This window comes from Schistocerca cancellata, chromosome 12, assembly GCF_023864275.1.
Source record: "Schistocerca cancellata isolate TAMUIC-IGC-003103 chromosome 12, iqSchCanc2.1, whole genome shotgun sequence".
Taxonomy (NCBI): domain Eukaryota; kingdom Metazoa; phylum Arthropoda; class Insecta; order Orthoptera; family Acrididae; genus Schistocerca; species Schistocerca cancellata.
In genome coordinates, this window is record NC_064637.1 from 148,607,808 (window position 1) to 148,632,169 (window position 24,362).

Here is a 24,362-nt window from a genome sequence, read left to right on the forward strand (position 1 = left end):
CCACCAAGGCAACAGTGCATCATATTTGTAAGAGACAAGGCATGTCTACGCAGTAGCTATCTCCATTTCTTCACTTGTGATCGTGGCAACCAGTCCTGATCACTCAACAACAAACAACATTGCGAGACTTTCTGCCTATGGTTCGTCCGCACACAAAGACACATTTGCTGTCGACAGGGTAGCCTAGTAGCTGGCGCCAGCGCCTATAACTTTGACACTCTGTAGCGCCATTGGATGATGTTTCCAGACACGGGTTCCTATCCTCGATTTGTTACTCAAGACAACCTCTACAACCTCTCGAAGTTTGTCGCAACATTTCTGGAACACCCTCTGTAGAAATAAAAACAATACTTTATATACTCTTTTATGTTTCACGTTTTTGCACCAAATTGCAACTGATAGTGTATTCACATATTTCCATAACATTAGTAATTAAAAAATAAAAATATTTTACCGTTATTTTAAAAAATTACACCGTATTTGTTTGTTAACACACTGATTTGATAATACAAGTACACACAGAATTTAAAGTAGAGGGAAAAATGCTGTTTGTGAGAACGGAACCAGAGACTTGTAAATTAACACAGTACCAACTCGACTACAAGCGATTTCCAGGAAAATCATCTAATGCTTCATATGAGGTCATTCATAAATGCATCCTGAGTTTCTGAAGACGATTGCGCAGAAACTATGAGACATGCAGAAAGCAGACACATATCAGTGGCTAGAGCATGTCCTCAAGTTTTTGACGCACTCTATGGGTCCTGAGTATGGACACAGTTTGGGATGTGACAAACGTCATTATGTGTGGAGAACCTGGAAAGATGCGACAACAGCCCACTTTGGAAATCTGTGATCAGAGTTGTCTGTCTGCAGGTAGATACTTCGAGCGACAGTACGGAGTGGATGGTTTCACGACTGTCTTCTGGATGTAGGATCTCCAACCACGTCACTACGAGTATTACAATTTGACACTTGGAAAAATGCTCTTACCAGTGACATGTGTCAAGACTCTTGTATGCCTTGAAGTTTTCGCGCAGTCATTCTCTGAAATTTAAAATGAAGAACACACAGGGTCCTTTTTGGCAAGTAAAGATTTTTATTCCTGTTCCCTGTAGTATCCAGTTACATTCCAAAGTCCACGATTATCTATGCAGTAGCTATCTCCATTTCTTCACTTGTGATTGTGGCAACCATTCCTGATCACTCAACAACAAACAGCATTGCGAGACTTCCTGCCTATTGTCCGTCCACACACAAAGACACGTTTAAAGTCGACAGGGTAGCCTAATAGCACGCGCCAGCGCCTGTAACTTCGACACTCTGTAGCGCCACTGGATGATGTTTCCAGACACAGGTTCCTATCCTCGATTTGTTACTCAAGACAACCTCTACAACATCTCGAAGTTAAGCACCAAGCAAGGTGGCGCAGTGGTTAGCACACTGGACTCACATTCAGGAGGACGACAGTCCAAATACGGGTCTGGCCATCCTGATTTAGGTTTTACTTGACATCCTTAAATCGATTCGGGCACATACCAGGATGGCTCCTTTGAAAGGGCACGGCCTACTTCCTTCCCCATCCTACTCTTATCCAATGGGGCCAATGACTATGCTGTTTGATCCCCTCCCCAAAAATCAACCAACCAACCACTAATCAACCTTTTTGCTTTGTGAATATCAAATTTGCTACAAGGGTCACTCCAAAAGAAATGCACACTATTTTTAAAAAAAATCCATCTTTTATTCTACATGTTTGAAAGTTTTACAGTGTGTAGATAAATCCTTTAGGAGCAATGTTTTCATTTCTCCACATAATTTCCATCCCTCTCAACTGCCTTACGCCATCTTGGAACCAGCGCCTGTATACCCGCACGGCAAAATTCTGGACCAACCTGTTGGAGCCACTGTTTGGCAGCGTGCACAAGGGAGACATCATCTTCAAACCTTGTTCCACGAAGAGAGCCTTCCAGTTTCCCAAAGAGATGATAGCCACATGGAGCCAGGTCAGGACTGTAAGGCGGATGTTTCAGCGTTGTCCAACCGAGTTTTGTGATCGCTTTCATGGTTTTTTGACTGACATGTGGCCGTGCATTGTCGTGCAACAGCAAAACGTCCTGCTTTTGCCGATGTGGGCGAACACGACTCAGTCGAGCTTGAAATTTCTTCAGTGTCGTCACATATGCGTCAGAATTTATGGTGGCTCCACTTGGCATGATGTCCACAAGCAAGAGTCTGGAGTGTGTGCAGTATGAGGCCTGCCGCTGCGAGGACAATCCTCAATGCTGTCGTGTCCGCTTTAATCACGTAACCTGCTTGCCCACTGACTAAATGTACTGCGATCGACAGCAGCATCTCCATACACCTTTTTCAACCTCTTGTGGATGTTTCCCACTGTCTCCTTTTCACAGCACAGGAATTCTGTGACAGCACGTTGCTTCTGATGAACGTCAAGTGTAGCAGCCATCTTGAAGACATGCTGTGACGGCGCCACTCACGGGAACGGGTTGAACTAAGTTTGAAAACAAGCGGGAAGGATGTATCTACACACCGTAAAACTTTCACACATGCAGAATGAAAATTGTATTTTTACAAAAATAGTGTGCATTTCTTTTGGAGTGCCCCTCGGATTTGCACTGTTAATACCCTATTGTATTCTCTGGGCAGCTTCTACAAAGGAAGATGCAGAAAGATAACTACAGTGTCACGTCACTTTGATATCGAGGTGTCTGAGCACAAGCTCATATTACAAAAGGGTGGGGAAAGGAAGTCGGCTGTGCCCCCTCAAAGGAACCACTCTGACATGTGCCTGGAGCGATTTAGGAAAACCACGGAGAACCTGAATCAGGATTGCCGGAAGCGAATTTGAACCCCATCTCGCAACCCCACACCCCTGCGGCAATACGAGTCCAGTGTTCTAACGACTGTACCACCTCACTTCCTCCAGCTTCTGCATTTGGACAGCTCACTAAAGTCAGTCTTCAGTATGGCTTCACACTGACTTAGGAGAATCTGCAAAAATTTTGAAATGCTGTAAAGAATCTTCATTAAACTTGTAAGTTTTATTATTTCTTACAGATTCTACAACCCTATTTAAAAGTTTCTGGATACCCCTGTGGAAGGCAGAACTGCTTCTAGTTGGGATGAGAGGCGGACTCGCCAGTAGAGAAGGTGGCGGGGAGTATTGTATTGTCATCAGAGAAGCGAAAACAGCAGAATGGGTGGATCAGGAGAGCTGAGTGTCTTGGAACATGGTCTGGTCATTGGATGTCATCTGAGTAACAAATCTGTCTGGGACATCTCAACCCTACTAAAGCTGCCAAAGTCTTCTGCTGTTGGTGATGTGGTTGTGAAGTAGAAACGGGAAGGAACGACCACATTTGAGCCAAGACCGGGCACACACTGACGGACAGGGAGTGTTGAGCATTCCAGAGGGTTGTTCTAGACTGAATCAGCGCGAGGGACCACTCGTGAGTTTCAAAGTGCTGCCAGCAGTCCAGCTAACAGAATGACTGAGCGTAGGGAGTTGAAACGAATGTGGCACAGTGGTCGAGCAACTCCTCGTAACACGTATGTTTCTGTAGTCAACGTCAAGCGGTGTTTGAGGTGGTGCAAAGGGCGACGCCAGCGGTCAGGAAACGAGTATTTCCAGTGGTGAATCACACTATACCCTGCAGCAATGAAACTGAAGTGCTTAGATTCGACCAAATGGTTCAAATGGCTAGGAGCACTATGGGACGTAACATATGAGGTTATCAGTCCCCTAGAACTTAGAACTACTTAAACCTAACTACTCTAAGGACATCACACGAATCCATGCCCGAGGTAGGATTCGAACCTGCGACCGTAGTAATCACGCAGTTCCAGACTGAAGCGCCTACAACTGCTCGGCCACCGCGGCCGGCTAGGTTCGACCGGTCCCTTGAGAATGTTATATGCTGTCACGTGCAATGAGAACAGTGAAATAAATAGGAGATGATGTTACAGTATGGGGGCGTTTTTCATGATTATGGAGTGGTCTTCTTGTTGTGCTTAAGGAAAAGCAGGATGAGGAGGAATATGAACATGTTTTACAGATGTATGTACTGCTTTTAGTAGAGGAACAGTTCAGATACGATGTTTGTTTCTTTCAGCATGATAATGCGCCTGCCATGCAGCAGCGTGGCAACGATTTGTAGGCGGTAACATTCCTGAAATGGTCTGGCCTGACCAGAGCCCCAATCTGAACACAATGCAACACTTCTTGGGTGAGTTACAACGTCGAATTCGCTCCTATGGTCGCGTCCAACATCGATATCTTCTCCAGCTTTGGCCCCTGATGAAGAATGGGCTGCCATTCCTCTGTAGACATTCAGACACCTCACTGAAGAGTCCTTAGCAGAGTTCAAGTTGTCCTAGTGGCGAAGGGTAGCCGCACACCCCACATTAATGCTCACTAATAGTTGTCCAGAGCCTTCTGATCAGAGAGTATATTTTGGTCAGCAACGCCGACATACTCAATCGTTCAGAGCTCATACCAAGAAGAATTGTCTCAAGTGCAGCACTGCACCAGACTTCCTTCTTGTAATGATTACCATTAACGTCCTACCAAAAATTTTTCGTGGTGTAACCCATTAACATACACTATATGATCAAAAGTATCCGGACACCCCCCAAAAACATACGTTTTTCATATTAGCAGTATTGCGCTGCCACCTACTGCCACGTACTCCATATCAGCGACCTCAGCAGTCACTAGACATCCTGAGAGAGCAGAATGGGGCGCTCTGTGGAACTCAGACTTCAAACGTGGTCAGGTGATTGGGTGTCACTTGTGTCATGCGTCTGTACCCGTGATTTCCTCATTCGTAAACATCCCTAGGCCCCCTGTTTCCGATGTGATAGTGAAGTAGAAACGTGAAGGGACACGTACAGCACAAAATCATACAGGCCAACCTCGTCTGTTGACTGACAGAGACCGCCGACAGCTCAAGAGGGTCGTAATGTGTAATAGGCAGACAGCTATGCAGACCATCGCACAGGAATTCCAAAGTGCATCAGGATCCACTGAAAGTACTATGACAGTTAGGCGGGAGGTGAGAAAACTTGGATTTCTGGTCGAGCGGCTGCTCTTAAGCCACACATCACGCTGGTAAATGCCAGACGAAGCCTCGCTTGGCGTAAGGAGCGTAGACATTGGACGATTGAACAGTGGAAAAACGTTGTGTGGAGTGACGAACCACGGTACGCAATGTGGCAGACCCGATGGCAGGGTGTGGGTATGGTGAATGCCCGATGAACGTCATCTGCCAGCGTGTGTAGTGCCAACTGTAAAGTCCGGACGCTGTGGTGTTATGGTGTGGTCGTGTTTTTCATGGAGGGGGCTTCCACCCCTTATTGTTTTGCACGGCACTTTCACTGCACAGGCCTACATTGATGTTTTAAGCATCTTCTTGCTTCCCACTGTTGAAGAGCAATTCGGGGATGGCGATTGCATCTTCCAACACTTTCGATCACCTGTTCATAATGCGCGGCGTGTGGCGGAGTGGTTACACGACAATAACATCCCTGTAATGGACTGGCCTGCATAGAGTTCTGACCTCAATCCTACGGAACATCTTTGGGGTGTTTTTGAAAGCCGACTTGGCGCTAGGCTTCACCGACCGACATCGGTACCTCTCCTCAGTGCAGCACCCCGTGAAGAATGGGCTGCCATTCCCCAGGAAACCTTCCAACACCTGATTGGATGTATGCCTGCGAGTGTAGAAGCTGTCATCAAGGCTAAGGGAGGGCAAACACCATATTGAATTCCAGCATTACCGATGGAGGCCGCCACGAACCTGTAAGTCATTTTCAGCCAGGTGTCCGGATACTTTTGATCACATAGTGTATACAACTGATACGTTCTGTGTCGTGACAGATGGAAAGTAGTGGAACTAAGTAGTTTTGGCAATGACATTCGCCACTGCAGGCCGTGCATATGTACATCTGCATCAACACCTATGTTCATATCGCACAAGTCTCCGTATGGTGCGTGGCGGAGGGTACCCTGTACCACTAGTAGTCATTTGCTTTCCTGTTCCACTAGCAAACAAAAAAATGGTTCAAATGGCTCTGAGCACTATGCGACTTAACTTCTGAGGTCATCAGTCGCCTAGAACTTAGAACTAATTAAACCTAACTAACCTAAGGACATCACACACATCCATGCCCGAGGCAGGATTCGAACCTGCGACCGTAGCGGTCGGTCGGCTCCAGACTGTAGCCACTAGCAAACAGAACTAGGGAAAAACGACTGCCCTTATGCCTCTGTACAAGCCCTGAGTTCTGGTATCTTCGCGGAGCTTACGCAAAATGTATGTTGATGGCAGCTCTGCAGTCAGCTGGTTCTCTAAATTTTTCTCAACAGCGTTCATCGAAAAGAATGTCATCTTTCCTCCAGGGGTTCCCATTTGAGTTCCCAAAGTATCTCCTCAGTACTCGCGTGTTGTTCGAATCTAGGAGCCCGCCTCTGAATTGCTTCCATGTCTTCGCCTGATTCCAACCTGATGCTAATCCCACACGCTCCAGCATTACTCAAGAACAGGTTCCACTTGCGTCCTATGTGTGGTGTCGTTTAGACACTTTCCCAAAATGCTCCAAATATACACAATTCTCACATGCTGATTTCGCTGCGTATCGCTTTGTAGCATTACATTCAGATATTTAAACGATGTGACTGGTGAAGCAGTACACCACTAATGCCGTATTCAAACGTTATAGGTTTGTTTTTGTTACTCATCTACATTTACTTAAATTTTTCTCGTTTTTGGGCTAGTTGTAGAATTACAGACGCAATGGCTAACAGTACGGCTTTGGAACTCAGTTTCACACAGCAGCGTCTCTGTGTCAACAAGGCTTTAGTAAGAAGAGGTTACTTACCTGTGTGGCCATTATTCAATATCTTAAATCGATATGAAGACCACATGAAATCTGGGACCTCCAGGGGTGTCTGGATATCGAGGGACTCGGTTTGACTCATGGGGATGTCCAAAGGGCTCTGCGCTCTGCCACCGCATTCAGGGAACGTACTCGGCCAGTTGACAGGACCTGCCAAATGGAGGGCACAACTCGGGCATCACGATGAGTCAATAGCAGAGTCAGTGAAAGAAGATACCTGACAGCTACCGTGGGCATGGAGCAGTCACTTCGTACATCTACATCAACCAACCACGTAATGCGATTCTGTACATGTCTCCAATGTAATGCCTCAGTGATGTCACAGCTCTGTAGATGACTGTTGTTTCTTCCTTCTGCTGCTGCCAGTTGTCAGGTTATCTTCTTACACCGATTCTACCACAGTTGTCGCAACTCACAAATAGGTTCATCAGTAACTATACTCTGTATACACTACTTTGTCATGTTATTATGAACTCCCCCTTGTGTTCAACCATTGACAACAGTTTTCTTGTTAAGGGGAGCTTGCAGGTCCAATGCAGTCAAGGTTAAATAAGCAAAACTTATGTACCTTAACCTCCAGTGAAAAGAACAATCTAAAAATTTTACTGGAACGTATCCTCAATATTTATGTCTTCTGAAACAAAATTAAGAGATAAGACACAAAATAACCAGCTATATATATATATATATATATATATATATATATATATATATATATATATACACTCCTGGAAATTGAAATAAGAACACCGTGAATTCATTGTCCCAGGAAGGAGAAACTTTATTGACACATTCCTGGGGTCAGATACATCACATGATCACACTGACAGAACCACAGGCACATAGGCACAGGCAACAGAGCATGCACAATGTCGGCACTAGTACAGTGTATATCCACCTTTCGCAGCAATGCAGGCTGCTATTCTCCCATGGAGACGATCGTAGAGATGCTGGATGTAGTCCTGTGGAACGGCTTGCCATGCCATTTCCACCTGGCGCCTCAGTTGGATCAGCGTTCGTGCTGGACGTGCAGACCGCGTGAGACGACGCTTCATCCAGTCCCAAACATGCTCAATGGGGGACAGATCCGGAGATCTTGCTGGCCAGGGTAGTTGACTTACACCTTCTAGAGCACGTTGGGTGGCACGGGATACATGCGGACGTGCATTGTCCTGTTGGAACAGCAAGTTCCATTGCCGGTCTAGGAATGGTAGGACGATGGGTTCGATGACGGTTTGGATGTACCGTGCACTATTCAGTGTCCCCTCGACGATCACCAGTGGTGTACGGCCAGTGTAGGAGATCGCTCCCCACACCATGATGCCGGGTGTGGGCCCTGTGTGCCTCGGTCGTATGCAGTCCTGATTGTGGCGCTCACCTGCACGGCGCCAAACACGCATACGACCATCATTGGCACCAAGGCAGAAGCGACTCTCATCGCTGAAGACGACACGTCTCCATTCGTCCCTCCATTCACGCCTGTCGCGACACCACTGGAGGCGGGCTGCACGATGTTGGGGCGTGAGCGGAAGACGGCCTAACGGTGTGCGGGACCGTAGCCCAGCTTCATGGAGACGGTTGCGAATGGTCCTCGCCGATACCCCAGGAGCAACAGTGTCCCTAATTTGCTGGGAAGTGGCGGTGCGGTCCCCTACGGCACTGCGTAGGATCCTACGGTCTTGGCGTGCATCCGTGCGTTGCTGCGGTCCGGTCCCAGGTCGACGGGCACGTGCACCTTCCGCCGACCACTGGCGACATCATCGATGTACTGTGGAGACCTCACGCCCCACGTGTTGAGCAATCCGGCGGTACGTCCACCCGGCCTCCCGCATGCCCACTATACGCCCTCGCTCAAAGTCCGTCAACTGCACATACGGTTCACGTCCACGCTGTCGCGGCATGCTACCAGTGTTAAAGACTGCGATGGAGCTCCGTATGCCACGGCAAACTGGCTGACACTGACGGTGGCGGTGCACAAATGCTGCGCAGCTAGCGCCATTCGACGGGCAACACCGCGGTTCCTGGTGTGTCCGCTGTGCCGTGCGTGTGATCATTGCTTGTACAGCCCTCTCGCAGTGTCCGGAGCAAGTATGGTGGGTCTGACACACCGGTGTCAATGTGTTCTTTTTTCCATTTCCAGGAGTATATATATATATATATATATATATATATATATATATATATATATGGGTTGAAAAGTAATGTGAACCCCTCTACTTACTTGAGAGTGGTTTATTAATAAAATGTTGGATCCCCATTTGCCCATAAGACAGCTGCGAGTCTTCTTGGGATAATGGTGTATAATGTTTGCATACTCTCCAGTGGAATGTTATGTCACTCTTTGGTCACAACCTCTTCTAACTCTTGTAGTGACAAGGGAGAGACAAAGATCTGCCCCAGAGTCTGCACTCCAATACTGCCCACAAGGGTTCCATAATGTCCAAGTCCTGGGACTGTGCTGGCCAGGGAAGACGCTGCATGCTCCTCATACCACGACTGTACTGCCCTGGCTGTGTGAATCGGTGCATTATCGTCCTGAAATATGGCATCATTGTTGGGGACCAACATTTGAATCATGGGGTGCACATGATCACCAAAAATGTTCACATAATCGTTGGCTGTAACACGGCCTTTGAGAGTAATGATGGGACCAGCAGAATACCCACACCATGCTTAACCACTGGAATCTGGCAATCAGGATTCTAGGCTTCTTTTGACGTTCTCCAGAAATAAACCCGGCCCGATGTTGGAAATAACGAAAGCGTTGACTCGTCAGACCGTACGTTGTGTTTCAGCTGATCAGCCGTCCAGGATTTATGCTCCTGGCATCATGCTATGCGATTCTTTTCGTTGGTGTTCGTCACTAAAGGTTTCGGTATAGCAGCTCGTCCATGAAAAGTCACTTTATGGAGTTCTCGGTGGACAGTGTCGATAGATACAGGGTCTTGAAGATGGCCATTGAGCTCTGTAGACACTTTAGCCGCCATAGTTTTGCGTTCGTTTTGACACAATTCGTGTTAGCGTACGACGATCTCTGTTACTTGGCTCTGATTTGCGCCTACTATCACGTTTGCATGATGATGTCTTTTCATGTTTTGTGTAAACTGTCATGACTGTTGAAACAGTTGCTCTTAAAACATTCATTCAATAATTTGGTTGTCTTGGTTACTGATACACACACACAAACACACACACACACACACAGAGCCTGAACTGTTGTCTATTGAGTCACAGACCAATATAATAGCATCAATAGGAGAAAACACACATTAAGGGATTACATGACATCTCATATACCAATACTTGTTTATCACATGGTGAAGACAATAAGCTCAAGGAAAAATCCACCGTAGCCACAGATTTTGTCCTAAAAGTTATCATTCATTCTCAGTCTGTTGATTTATTACTGATTTATTTGAGGTATCCAATGGTGCAATAAAAATAAATAAATTAAGCATTCTTTACCAGACTTCTGCCGAAAACGAAATCTAAGGTACATGCTGAAATTTCGGCCAATAGAGTTTTCCACATTTTCAAGGTTTCATTTACCAATAGTTAGCAAATTTTTATTTCACATTGCTCTTAGTACAAGTGTAATTTTTTATTTATTTACAGTTTTCTGCACTTTAAAGAGTTGTTATTAAACACACACACACACACACACACACACACACACACACACCATTTTTCTTCTCTAGTGTGCAAACTGCCATTCTGCACATATAATAATAGACTGAAAACATTTACTCCAACCAGCAGAATACATCTACGTAGTTATACAACACAAACATAATGTGTGTGGTACTTCAAAATAAATTATATATATCCTATACGTTCAAATATCCGTAATCCGCCATTGCTGTTACCAATAAACAAATGGTAAAACTGCAGCAAATACGCGTAATATTAAAGTTTCGATCACTGCAGAAAGCGTAAACAAACAGCATTATCCGAAAGTCATGTGACAGTTCCAGCTTAAAGATGGCGACACTCAAAGATTTCTCCTGCATGCTACACATCGTTGTCAGATAATTAGTTCACAAAAATCAGTGCAAATACTTTCGTTTCCACAAAATTTCTAAATGCCGTCATGCATTTCCGACCGAGGTACTTGAAGATGAGCTGCTGTTTCGCGAATGTATTTCATTAGAGACTGCCAATTAGTCGAGCTACTGCTGCAAACGTTCTCTTACGCCCTCTATGCTGTCTGCCTTCAACACTGGCTGAAACAAAAGCACGTTTGTCCCAGTCGGACAGGGCTGCTTTGCAAGTTGGTACCTCGCCAAAGGGACCTTTAGACACACCCCGTCACTGTCACTGTTAACCCTATCTGTGGCGTTGTTGCGTCGACACACATGCTCAACAGTGTACCAATGCATACTCACGTCAGCCATGGCTTCACAACTGAGACAGTTCTATACTGAAACAAAGTAATAAAACATGGACAACAATGATTTTCGTCAGTTTCAAAGCAGGCATACCAGTAAAAAAATAAAAAAAACGGAGACTTCTCAGACAAGGCTGCAACAAAAAGAAGGAAGTGTGTCATGTATTGTACATGCATATATTTAGATTTGTGTGATGGCTATCCTACCAACTTGAAAATGAAAATGAATATCGTTTTCCTCTTTCTTCGTGAGAAATACTTCACTAAGCACATAAAGAATGTGCACACACTGTCAGTGTGTGGGTGTTATGTTGCTGAGTTGCGCAACGGACTGATCTGACAAGTACCCTTCGGCTCCTGCAAGAAGCAATTTCCTCTCCACACTACTACAGAAGTCAGATAGACGCTCCTAACGTACCAAAGAGAAATGCCTGAAAAACTTTCAGCAATAAATATCTTCTGGAGTCGTCCGCTGTAAGGAAAAGTCACAAAAATATTCTATTTTCTTACGTAACTAGTGGGATACTTGGGTACTGCAGTATTGCTAGTTAGTGTAAAAAAAATTGAACGAACGGAAAATATTATTTATTGCAAAATTTACGAAAATCAAGTGAAACTTTTATTTATAAACTGATACACAAAATACCGGGTTCTTTTCGGAATTGGAGGTTACCTCTTGTGGATAGGAATCCTGTTAATGACATTTATATACAAAGTGTGGGAAAGCTCTTTTATCCATTTTCTTTAAGAATGTTATTTACTCGGCAGAATGGCTGAAAGCCGTGCCTACTCAACTTAAATAATTATCCGATTGAATTTTCCTAAGTACGGTCGAGGCTATCGCGTGAGAAATGTAATGGAGTGACGTGAATAAAGTATGTTATTTCTAATAGAGGAAAGATGGGGTTCGCCTACGCTGTAGTGCACAATACCATGAGCTGCGACGACTGCTGCCTGCGTCGTTCGCCGCTGAAAAACAACACTGTCTCTTTCTATCTGGATTGACCTTCGCCAATCGGCCTCTCAGTACGCCTTGATGAAGTCAAGGACTCCTATCTGCCCCTAGTCTAACTACTGGCGTGGTACACCGGTCAGATAACCAGTCCACCGCAGTGCCACTCAATGTTCGCTCGCAGGCACTAACTAATACTCTGTCTGTGTTCACACCGCACATTAAGTGTCACGGTCAACACAGTGAGCAAATGCTCAATCGCGAGCGACTCAGTACAGAGTATCACTCCGATTCACTGGCAACAGAGGTGCTCCCTCAGTGCAGTACTGAGCAGAGACTTTGTTCCTCGCTCTCTGTGTACACGCACGAGCGAACTCGCTCCCACTACGTGTTCCTGCTACAAGAGCGTCACCGGAACGACTTCCCTCCACGCAAAAAAGTGAAAGGGTATATCATCCGCTGTCTTTTCCTCACTCCTCCGGCTCATTGCGTCAGAAATAGTCCACCAATCAGCGTTACTCTTACAAATGGGAGAATGGTCCGCTGTCTTTTCCTCACTCCTCTGGCTCATTGCGTCAGAAATAGTCCACCAATCAGCGTTACTCTTACAAATGGGAGAATGGCTAAGCCGACCAATCCGGAAATATATAGTATCTGCGTTAGGCTTTTACTGTCCACTTGTGAGAACTCTGAAACAGCGCACTAGGTCCATCAAAAAAATGCGTATGCTGGGGCTCTCCCAAACAATACAGCGGGATTTGCTTTTAAGGTGAACACGCAGGCCATTATCCCTTTTCTCTGGCAAAAAACTGTTTTAGTCAGTGGGTGGTCAGATGGCTGGTGCAGCTGCATGCTAACGCACCCTCCTATGCACTTTCCAGCGGGGGTGGTTGCCTCCGCCGAACAAAAACACCTGTGGCCGTCATGTCTTGAATGTTTGTGTACGCCAGCCTCGACTTTTTAATCTCGGTGCGCACTTGCCATTTATTTATTATATTTGCATATAGATTAAATGGAAATGCACTCCTGGAAATGGAAAAAAGAACACATTGACACCGGTGTGTCAGACCCACCATACTTGCTCCGGACACTGCGAGAGGGCTGTACAAGCAATGATCACACGCACGGCACAGCGGACACACCAGGAACCGCGGTGTTGCCCGTCGAATGGCTCTAGCTGCGCAGCATTTGTGCACCGCCGCCGTCAGTGTCAGCCAGTTTGCCGTGGCATACGGAGCTCCATCGCAGTCTAACACTGGTAGCATGCCGCGACAGCGTGGACGTGAACCGTATGTGCAGTTGACGGACTTTGAGCGAGGGCGTATAGTGGGCATGCGGGAGGCCGGGTGGACGTACCGCCGAATTGCTCAACACGTGGGGCGTGAGGTCTCCACAGTACATCGATGTTGTCGCCAGTGGTCGGCGGAAGGTGCACGTGCCCGTCGACCTGGGACCGGACCGCAGCGACGCACGGATGCACGCCAAGACTGTAGGATCCTACGCAGTGCCGTAGGGGACTGCACCGCCACTTCCCAGCAAATTAGGGACACTGTTGCTCCTGGGGTATCGGCGAGGACCATTCGCAACCGTCTCCATGAAGCTGGGCTACGGTCCCACACACCGTTAGGCCGTCTTCCGCTCACGCCCCAACATCGTGCAGCCCGCCTCCAGTGGTGTCGCGACAGGCGTGAATGGAGGGACGAATGGAGACGTGTCGTCTTCAGCGATGAGAGTCGCTTCTGCCTTGGTGCCAATGATAGTCGTATGCGTGTTTGGCGCCGTGCAGGTGAGCGCCACAATCAGGACTGCATACGACCGAGGCACACAGGGCCAACACCCGGCATCATTGTGTGGGGAGCGATCTCCTACACTGGCCGTACACCACTGGTGATCGTCGAGGGGACACTGAATAGTGCACGGTACATCCAAACCGTCATCGAACCCATCGTTCTACCATTCCTAGACCGGCAAGGGAACTTGCTGTTCCAACAGGACAATGCACGTCCGCGTGAATCCTGTGCCACCCAACGTGCTCTAGAAGGTGTAAGTCAACTACCTTGGCCAGCAAGATCTCCGGATCTGTCCCCCATTGAGCATGTTTGGGACTGGATGAAGCGTCGTCTCACGCGGTCTGCACGTCCAGCACGAACGCTGGTCCAACTGAGGCGCCAGGTGGAAATGGCATGGCAAGCCGTTCCACAGGACTACATCCAGCATCTCTACGATCGTCTCCATGGGAGAATAGCAGCCTGCATTGCTGCGAAAGGTGGATATACACTGTACTAGTGCCGACATTGTGCATGCTCTGTTGCCTGTGTCTATGTGCCTGTGGTTCTGTCAGTGTGATCATGTGATGTATCCGACCCCAGGAATGTGTCAATAAAGTTTCCCCTTCCTGGAACAATGAATTCACGGTGTTCTTATTTCAATTTCCAGGAGTGTATGTAAAATTGACTCTACCATATCGAGTTTGGGCTCGAATGAAGCGTCATGATACACAGAATACGATGGTGAGATCGGAATATGTAAGAAATATAGGTCAGGAGACCACCCAACCTTACAACACTAATGTGAACAATGCTTATGCTCGACAGAAACGTAAATAAACAATCACATACTGCAGCTAGCAGCACTAGCAGTGGAGGACATATAAAGTAGACGTTTAATGCACCCTTGTTGTCTGCTGTTTGTCAGTGACAAAGGCTGGAATTTGCACGCCAATATCACAACTTGACCTCCGCCGAGTGGCGGCAGGTGGCCTTTTCAGATGACTCACGTTTTATGCTCCATCGGACAGATGCCCATTGCCGTGTACAGCGTCAAAGTCTGCAACAGTTATGGCCTGGGGAACGTCTTCGTGGCATTCCCAGGTGATGCCGTCATTCTTGAGGGCACAGTGGATCAACACAAGTATACATCTATCGTTTGGGACCATTTCCACCCTTACACGCAGTTTGTGTTTCTTTGGCACGATGGCATCTACCAGCAGGACAACGCAACGTGTCGCACAGCTCGCAGTGTACGTGCGTGGTTCTAAGAGCACCTGGATGAGTTTACTGTACTCTCCCGGCCACCAAACGCCTCTGGATTTGAACCTCCTCGACTTAGAAACCTGTCGCAGCTGGCAACGGAACTGGAATTGGCTTGGCACCACATCCCTGTCGGTGCCTCTCACAACCTCACTGACACCCTTCATACACGCGTCGCAATGGTCCGCACAGCAAAATATGGTTATTTGGGCTTTTGACAGGTGGTCACATCAATGTACGAGCGTCACTCCAAACACTATTTTTGTAAAAATACAGTTTTCATTCTGCATGTGTGAAAGTTTTACAGTGTGTAGATACATCCCTCCCGTTGTTTTCAAACTTAGTTCAACCCGTTCCCGTGAGTGGCGCCGTCACAGCATGTCTTCAAGATGGCTGCTACACTTGACGTTTTTCAGAAGCAACGTGCTGTGATAGAATTCCTGTGCTGTGAAAACGAGACAGGGGGAAACATCCACAAGGGATTGAAAAGGTGTATGGAGATGCTGCTGTCGATCGCAGTACAGTTAGTGGGTGGGCAAGCAGGTTACGTGATGAAAAGTGGGCACGGCAATATTGAGGATTGTCCTCGGAGCGGCAGGCCTCGTACTGCACACACTCCAGACAATGTGCAGAGAGTTAACGAATGGGTGACTGCTGACAGACGCATCACAGTGAACGAATTGTCACGCTACGATAGGACAGGGGAAGGAAGTGTTTGCAGAATACTGAAAGTGTTGGCATTAAGAAAGGTTTGTGCCAGGTGGGTTCCCGGGATGTTTACAGTGGCTCACAAAGAAACAAGAAAAACGGTATGCAGTGAACTTTTGGAACAGTATGAGAATGGTGGAGATGAATTTCTTGGAAGAACTGTGGCAGGTGATGAAACATGGCCCATCATTTTCCACCAGAGATGAAGAGGCAATCAATGGAGTGGCATCATGCAAATTCACCGAAGAAAAAAAAAATCAAAACCACACCTTCTGCTGGAAAAGTTATGGCTACGATGTTTTTCGATTCCGAAGGACTTTTTCTTGTGGACATCATGCCAAGTGGAACTACCACAAATTCTGATGCATATGTGACGACAGTGAAGAAACTTCAAGCTCGACTGACCACATTGGCAAAAGCAGGATGTTTTGCTGTTGCACAATGCACGGTCACATGTCAGTCAAAAAACCATGGAAGCGATCACAAAACTCGGATGTACAACACTGAAACACCTGCCTTACAGTCCTGACCTGCCTCCATGTGATTATCACCTCCTTGGGAAACTGAAAGACTCTCTTCGTGGAACATTGCACGCTGCCAAACAGTGGCTGAAACAGGTTGGTCCAGAATTTTACCATGCGGGTATAGAGGCGCCAGTTCCACGATGGCGTAAGATGGAAATTATGTGGAGAAATGAAAATATTGTTCCTAAAGGATGTATCTACACACTGTAAAACTTTCAAACATGTAGAATAAAAAATAATGTGCATTTCTTAGGAGTGACCCTAGTAAATATGACAGTGTAGATACTCGTTGTTGGCTCCATCATGCAAAGCAGTTCAGTAAGTTTTGTCTACATTTATTAGATTTCTTTTTCTTTATTTCAGGTCTTAAATAACTACTGTTAAATAATTACCAGAAATGGCAACACCTCAACAGAGAGTACAAGGTGTGATGTGGTAAGTGAGAACGAAATGACCCAGTGCTGTACAATGAGATTTCCGACATGAAATTCAAAGGGAGGCGTCAGATATTAAGATGATTAAGACTTATTGTGACAAATTTCTAGCTACTTGGAGCGTAAACAGGCAGTCAGGTTCTGGCAGGAAACAAATCTGTGGTGAAATGGTAGAGGAGATCAGAGAAACTTTCCAAAGGAACCCCATCAAAGTCAGTTTTCCAATCATCGCGAGAGCTAAACATCCCTCACTCTATAGTTCACAAGGTGCTGCATAAACAGCTTCTCTTGCACGCTTACAAATTCTTGAACTGAAATGGCTAGTCATTGAAGCTTGCAGCTTCGCCACGAATTTGCTATTGAGACGCTGGAGTGGATCAGGCAAAACCCCTGGCATCTAGGAAATCTCGTTTTCCTGACAAAGCAACGTTCCATACAAGTGAGAACATCAATCGGCACAATATTCGTATCTGGGGTTCCAAAAATCTCCAGACGTTTCAGAAACATATATATGAAGATAATAACTGTTCTCGAAAGAACAGATACCATTGATGACCGTGCAGCTTCTGTAGAATAAATGATAATTAGTTGAAACCCTCAGCTGGCGACATGTGTTGTTGATGTACCTCGATGGGGACAGCTGAAAATGTATGCCCCGACCGGGACTCGAACCCGGGATCTCCTGCTTAAATGGCAGATGCTCTATCCATCTGAGCCACCGAGAACACAGATGAGTAGTGCGACTGCAGGTACTTATCCCTTGCGCGCTTCCGGTGAGACCCACATTCCCAACTGTCCACCATCTACATACATAATGTTCCTAATAGATCCATTGCACATCCACTCATGCACACTACGGTGACGATTCCTGTAAGAGTTCGGGCAACCAGTGCGCATTCGCACAGACGAAGGTCAATGGCTGGGTAGCCTTTAACTATATATATGAAGATAGTAACTGCCCTCGGTGGCTCAGATGGATAGAGCGTCTGCCGTGTATGCAGGAGATCCTGGGTTCGAGTCACGGTCAGGGCAGACATTTTCAGCTGCCCGCATCGAGGTATATCAACAATACCTGTTGGCAGCTGAGTGTTTCAATTAACTATCATTGTTTCAGAAATATATGAGAGACAGCGAAAAGGTAAATATGTCAAGTGCGCTGATCAAAGGCAGCGTAGCTGCACCAGTACCCCCACCTAAGAAACAGTAACAGGAACTGTTTGTCTGGACATCCCTGAGCAATTTGCTGCCCCTCGGTTTCTTTCTGTTCTTCCAAATGTGATCTTCCACCAGGGTGGTTCACCACCGCTCTGGAGTTAACATGTTCGTGACCTCCAGGACTGAACATTTCCATAGCAATGGATAGGAAGTGATGGACAAACCAATAGGCCACTGCCTTCATCAGACTGTGCTCTGGATTTCTTCTTGCTGGCTTACATGAAAGACATCATGTATGCTCGAATTGTGGGTGCGGTAGCCTTTATTACCCCAGACATGTCAAAATGGGCCGATCAGAGTCGTTCCATAAATCTCACACCCACAATTCATTCGCATGATTCTCACGATGCACTTTACGTTACTTGGTTTTTCAGCAGACTCTGGAGAAGGTCTGAACGAATGTGTTATGTTACTTCTCTCATAAAATTCCCTTGCAGTCCTCACCGATAAGTACCCGTCTATTGTCAGACTGGTCCATATCATATGCTACTCATAATTGATCTACTGTCATTAGTATTTTTTTCCCATCAGTTAATAAAATAGTTAACATTTGTAATTAAGAACACAATTGCACTTAGAAAAACAGTCCTGATCACACAAATCACATTTACTGGTGATTCGTTTCAGTCCAAAACTCGACCATCGTCAGACCATACTCCAAAGTTGATGTGTGGAGATGGCTCCATGGAGCAGGAACTGCAATAGTCTCTGCATTAAGAGTGATGTAAGAATTCTGAATGTCTTCAGTGGTAATGTTTCTCCTCTCATTTTCAAATAGTGTATGTAATTTTAATGACATAGATTATTAATTGACTAATGGATGAGAATGAAACTTTCTTTTTTGTTACAGTTAGTGAAGTTATTGTAGTATCCTTGTCGCAACTGTAGTGCCCTCGTCGCCACTGTAAAGTTTTGTACCAGTAAGCAAGGAAGAGGGGGTTGTCTTGTGGCTGGTATCCTCTTTTTGCAACACAACTGCACATGTAGACTAACAGGTTTCTTTATTTACATGAACAGCAAGCTACTTATTTTCAATACAGGCCATGTGTTGTGGTTCAAGCTCAAACTGGCTCTGAGCACTATGAGACAACTGCTGAGGTCATCAGTCCCCTAGAACTTAGAACTACTTAATCCTAACAAACCTAAGGACGTCACACACATCTATGCCCGAGGCAGGATTCGAACCTGCGACCGTAGCGATCGCGCGGTTCCAGACTGTAGCGCCTAGAACCGCTTGGCCACCCCGGCCGGCGGTTCAAGCTCTTCCGTAATAGTCCTCTTGCAGACAATATCAATAATCTGGCTATAATATGACAATATTGTAGCGGCACCACCATTTAGGATAGGGAAAGTTTTGTGCGATATTCCGAGCGCAAGTCACAGCCAGGTGCGGGCCAGATTGCAGTGAGTTATGCATGCCACCAGTTGCGAAGCAGAATGGAGGCCGCAGGGCCGTTGAACAGCTGAAAAGAGTAAACACAGCGATCTGCATGTCCCAACAGGCAGAAGGGGCCCACTGGCACAGCCCAAGTGTTGTGCGTACATGACTCAGAGCAGCGCGTTAGCGAAACAGAGGTGCACAGCCGAGTATAAATACACTCCCGGAAATGGAAAAAAGAACACATTGACACCGGTGTGTCAGACCCACCATACTTGCTCCGGACACTGCGAGAGGGCTGTACAAGCAATGATCACACGCACGGCACAGCGGACACACCAGGAACCGCGGTGTTGGCCGTCGAATGGCGCTAGCTGCGCAGCATTTGTGCACCGCCGCCGTCAGTGTCAGCCAGTTTGCCGTGGCATACGGAGCTCCATCGCAGTCTTTAACACTGGTAGCATGCCGCGACAGCGTGGACGTGAACCGTATGTGCAGCTGACGGACTTTGAGCGAGGGCGTATAGTGGGCATGCGGGAGGCCGGGTGGACGTACCGCCGAATTGCTCAACACGTGGTGCGTGAGGTCTCCACAGTACATCGATGTTGTCGCCAGTGGTCGGCGGAAGGTGCACGTGCCCGTCGACCTGGGACCGGACCGCAGCGACGCACGGATGCACGCCAAGACCGTAGGATCCTACGCAATGCCGTAGGGGACCGCACCGCCACTTCCCAGCAAATTAGGGACACTCTTGCTCCTGGGGTATCGGCGAGGACCATTCGCAACCGTCTCCATGAAGCTGGGCTACGGTCCCGCACACCGTTAGGCCGTCTTCCGCTCACGCCCCAACATCGTGCAGCCCGCCTCCAGTGGTGTCGCGACAGGCGTGAATGGAGGGACGAATGGAGACGTGTCGTCTTCAGCGATGAGAGTCGCTTCTGCCTTGGTGCCAATGATGGTCATATGCGTGTTTGGCGCCGTGCAGGTGAGCGCCACAATCAGGACTGCATACGACCGAGGCACACAGGGCCAACACCCGGCATCATGGTGTGGGGAGCGATCTCCTACACTGGCCGTACACCACTGGTGATCGTCGAGGGGACACTGAATAGTGCACGGTACATCCAAACCGTCATCGAACCCATCGTTCTACCGTTCCTAGACCGGCAAGGGAACTTGCTGTTCCAACAGGACAATGCACGTCCGCATGTATCCCGTGCCACCCAACGTGCTCTAGAAGGTGTAAGTCAACTACCCTGGCCAGCAAGATCTCCGGATCTGTCCCCCATTGAGCATGTTTGGGACTGGATGAAGCGTCGTCTCACGCGGTCTGCACGTCCGGCACGAACGCTGATCCAACTGAGGCGCCAGGTGGAAATGGCGTGGCAAGCCGTTCCACAGGACTACATCCAGCATCTCTACGATCGTCTCCATGGGAGAATAGCAGCCTGCATTGCTGCGAAAGGTGGATATACACTGTACTAGTGCCGACATTGTGCATGCTCTGTTGCCTGTGTCTATGTGCCTGTGGTTCTGTCAGTGTGATCATGTGATGTATCTGACCCCAGGAATGTGTCAATAAAGTTTCCCCTTCCTGGGACAATGAATTCACGGTGTTCTTATTTCAATTTCCAGGAGTGTAGGTGTCGTTTCCTAATGAGATTGATTCAAGTGTGGCAGCTCTCCTGGATGGCGGTGCATGTCACACCTCCGGCCTACATGAAGCAACAGCTGGGGCGCCAGTGTCCCAGTCCATGGCGAGTCATTGGTTCGACCCTCGGAGGCTGGCGTGGTGTCCGCAGCCAGCCAGCGGCAGGCCACTCCATGGCTCGCTACCGCCAGCAGTAGTCTCAGGTCCCGACACACGTTGGAGACATTCCAAGGTGAGGGCCGCAGATTCGGATGCCGGATCGCAGGCGCTTGCGGTCGCCGCTATCTCAGATACACCAGTGAGGAAGGAAGCAGCAGGCCGCTCGGCTGCTCCCAGCGGAGCAGTGCTGAGTCATCGGGAAGAAGACCGCTGAGCTGGCTGCAGCTGATGACGTGGTCCTACAAGGCCAACACACAGCAGAGCATTGCGGGACCCTGCGACGCGGACCAGGGTGAACGGGGTACTGTAGTGGAAACAAATAAATCATTCCAAGCGTTTTCGCCGAGTTATAATACAGCAACTCCTGGCAACCACCTACTACATTTGGTGTCTTCCCGCTACATTTGGTCATCCTGATAGATTCGGTGGCAGACGTCACCATTACACTATGTCATGTCATAGCCTAAACCCATTCTGCAAATGAATGACAGATGCCAACTAGAATGAGTCGGTGAGAGTGACTGAGCTAGTGACTGACTGAGGCCCTCCGGTCAGCAGTGGTGGCCTGAACACGTGCAGCGGCGTTGTTGGCTTGTTGCTTGCAAGTCTGTCTCTGGCCTCTCTCGTGACAGGCATGTCTCATCAAGCGCCTAATATCGATCTTCTCGATCCATCTTTGTCAACCATTGTGTTGGCAACAACTTATGCCAGCACAGTTATTTTCTGAGACATTGACAACACCTGGAGACATCTGCAGCTCCTTCTATGTGGATCTGTCTCTTCGCATCAACTTTGGAGTATGATCTGAAAATGGACCGCCGTTTGACTGAAATCAGTTACCAATAGATGTGATTTGAGCGACTTCGACTGTTTTTCTAAGTACAATTGTGAAACTGATCGCTGTTTTGCCAAAATGTTTTCGAAGATACGTGAACAACATCAGTTCAAAAATGGTTCAAATGGCTCTGAGTCTGTGGGACTTAATATCAGAGGTCATCAGTCCCCTAGAACTTAGAACTACTTAATCCTAACTAACCGGAAGACATCAAACACATCCATGCCTGAGGCAGGATTCGAACCTGCGACTGTAGCTGCCGCGCGGTTCCAGACTGAAGCGCCTAGAGCAGCTTGGTCACACCGACTGGCGAACAACATCAGTGATTGATGGTTTATTGGTTGATACAGGGGAGGGGGCCAAACAGTGAAGTCATCTGTCCCATCGGATTAGAGGGGGACAGGGAAGGAAGTCGGCCGTACCCTTTCACAGCAAACCATTCTGTCATTTACCTGAAGCGACTTAGGGAAATCACAGAAATCCTAAATCAGGATGCCCGCATGTGGGTTTGAACCGTTGTCCTCCCGAATGTGAATGCAGTGTTCTAACCACTGTGCCACCTCGCTCAGTCAGTGACAGCCAGAAGCAAACCACCTACTTATAGATTAGCAATAACAGCCAACCAGTTGCAAAATACAGGTTTATTCAACTTTGATCACGGTTTCGACCCTCATAGTCTTCAAGAATTGCACCATAACATTTCGAATGAGGTTGCAGCAATTCCAGCAGTCCAGTTTCGACCCACCTTCAGCAACTTGCTGAAGAAGGTTCGTAATTGCCAAGAGATGAATAGTGGTCACTTTCAACATCTGCTATAGCCAGATTAGCACTGCATTTCCTTTCCTGTGCTGTGTTCCTCTGTACCCAGGAACACTGTTCTCCGGGCCACTTTTATTTGCCCCACCCTGTGTTTGAGTGTACTAGTTTAACATGCTGGAGTGTTTAATCTGGTCTGTTTCAACAACAGTTATGATATCCAAACGTTTCGATAACCCATATTACGTTCCTTTCACTTAATTTCGAGTGTGAGACTAGTCTGATGGCAATGCTTTGTTTGAACTATCACATAGCATGCTATCACATAGCATGCCCAGTGTCTTGTGCCTTAATCACTGTGAGCTCAATTTTTATTAAGTGTGTTTTATTAACAACCGACTTATTGTATGGAGGGTTCTGTGTGGAGTTTATACCATTTTTAGTTGGTTATTACTTGCGTTTAATATCGTGACTTTTGTCCACTAGCAATCGATGTGTTTGTGATGCAGCTTTTGCACAACACTGCTGCACATTTGGTAGTCCATGAGATTCTGTCCCAAGTGAACCTCTACATCGAGTGATAAATGTGGTTTTCTGATTTTTAAGAAAATACATGACACTGTGGCTACTTAAGGCAATGGTGGCTACTGATCTTCCTATTTTCTGTCTGCTTGTCCCAGCAGTGAAGGCAACGGCCTTGCCGCAGTGGATACACCGGTTCCCGTCAGATCACCGAAGTTAAGCGCTGTCGGGCGTAGCTGGCATTTGGATGGGTGACCATCCGGGCCGCCATGTGCTGTTGCCATTTTTTGGGGGGGGCACTCAGCCTCGTGATGCCAATTGAGGAGCTACTCGACCGAATAGTGGCCGCTCTGGTGAAAGAAAACCATCATAACGACCAGGAGAGCGGTGTGCTGACCACACGCCCCTCCTATTCGCATCCTCAACTGAGGATGACACGGCGGTCAGATGGTCCCGATGGGTCCCTTGTGGTTTGAGGACGGAGTGTTTTCTCTTAGTAGTAGCAGGGGGTAGAATGTGCATAAAACTGCGTTATTCTTTCGCAAGTTAGTTGGGAACTTTGTTATTTCTGATGGCAGCCTGAATCCAACCTCAGTTATCCTTCCAGCCATACATTCATAAGGTAACACTAATTTAGGATCCCCGATTAATGCCTGTTATGACCTTTGCTCTTACTGGAACCATCAACTTCCCCTAATTAATGTGCTTCAGAGTGTTACCGGTGACTACCCCATGTATTTATCTAAATAAATCGCCACTGTCAATGATGAAAGAATCTCGCTGTCTCCGTAAATAATTTCCAACCACCCATTGGTGCTTTTCATCCTCCCACATCCACTCATTTCTGAATGATCAATACGAAGGGAACAGATCTAAAGAAAGAAATGACCAGAA

General features: G+C 47.2%; 1 non-coding gene and 1 pseudogene across 1 annotated transcript; one reads left to right on the forward strand and one right to left on the reverse strand.

The window, feature by feature from the left end:
* Window positions 1–17,603: 17,603 nt before the first annotated feature.
* Trnak-uuu (transfer RNA lysine (anticodon UUU)) lies at window positions 17,604–17,678 on the reverse strand. The gene has a single exon. It is a non-coding gene; the product is annotated as a tRNA-Lys (tRNA).
* Window positions 17,679–23,633: 5,955 nt separating this feature from the next.
* On the forward strand, window positions 23,634–23,751 carry LOC126110014 (5S ribosomal RNA; annotated as a pseudogene).
* The last annotated feature ends 611 nt before the right edge of the window (window positions 23,752–24,362 follow it).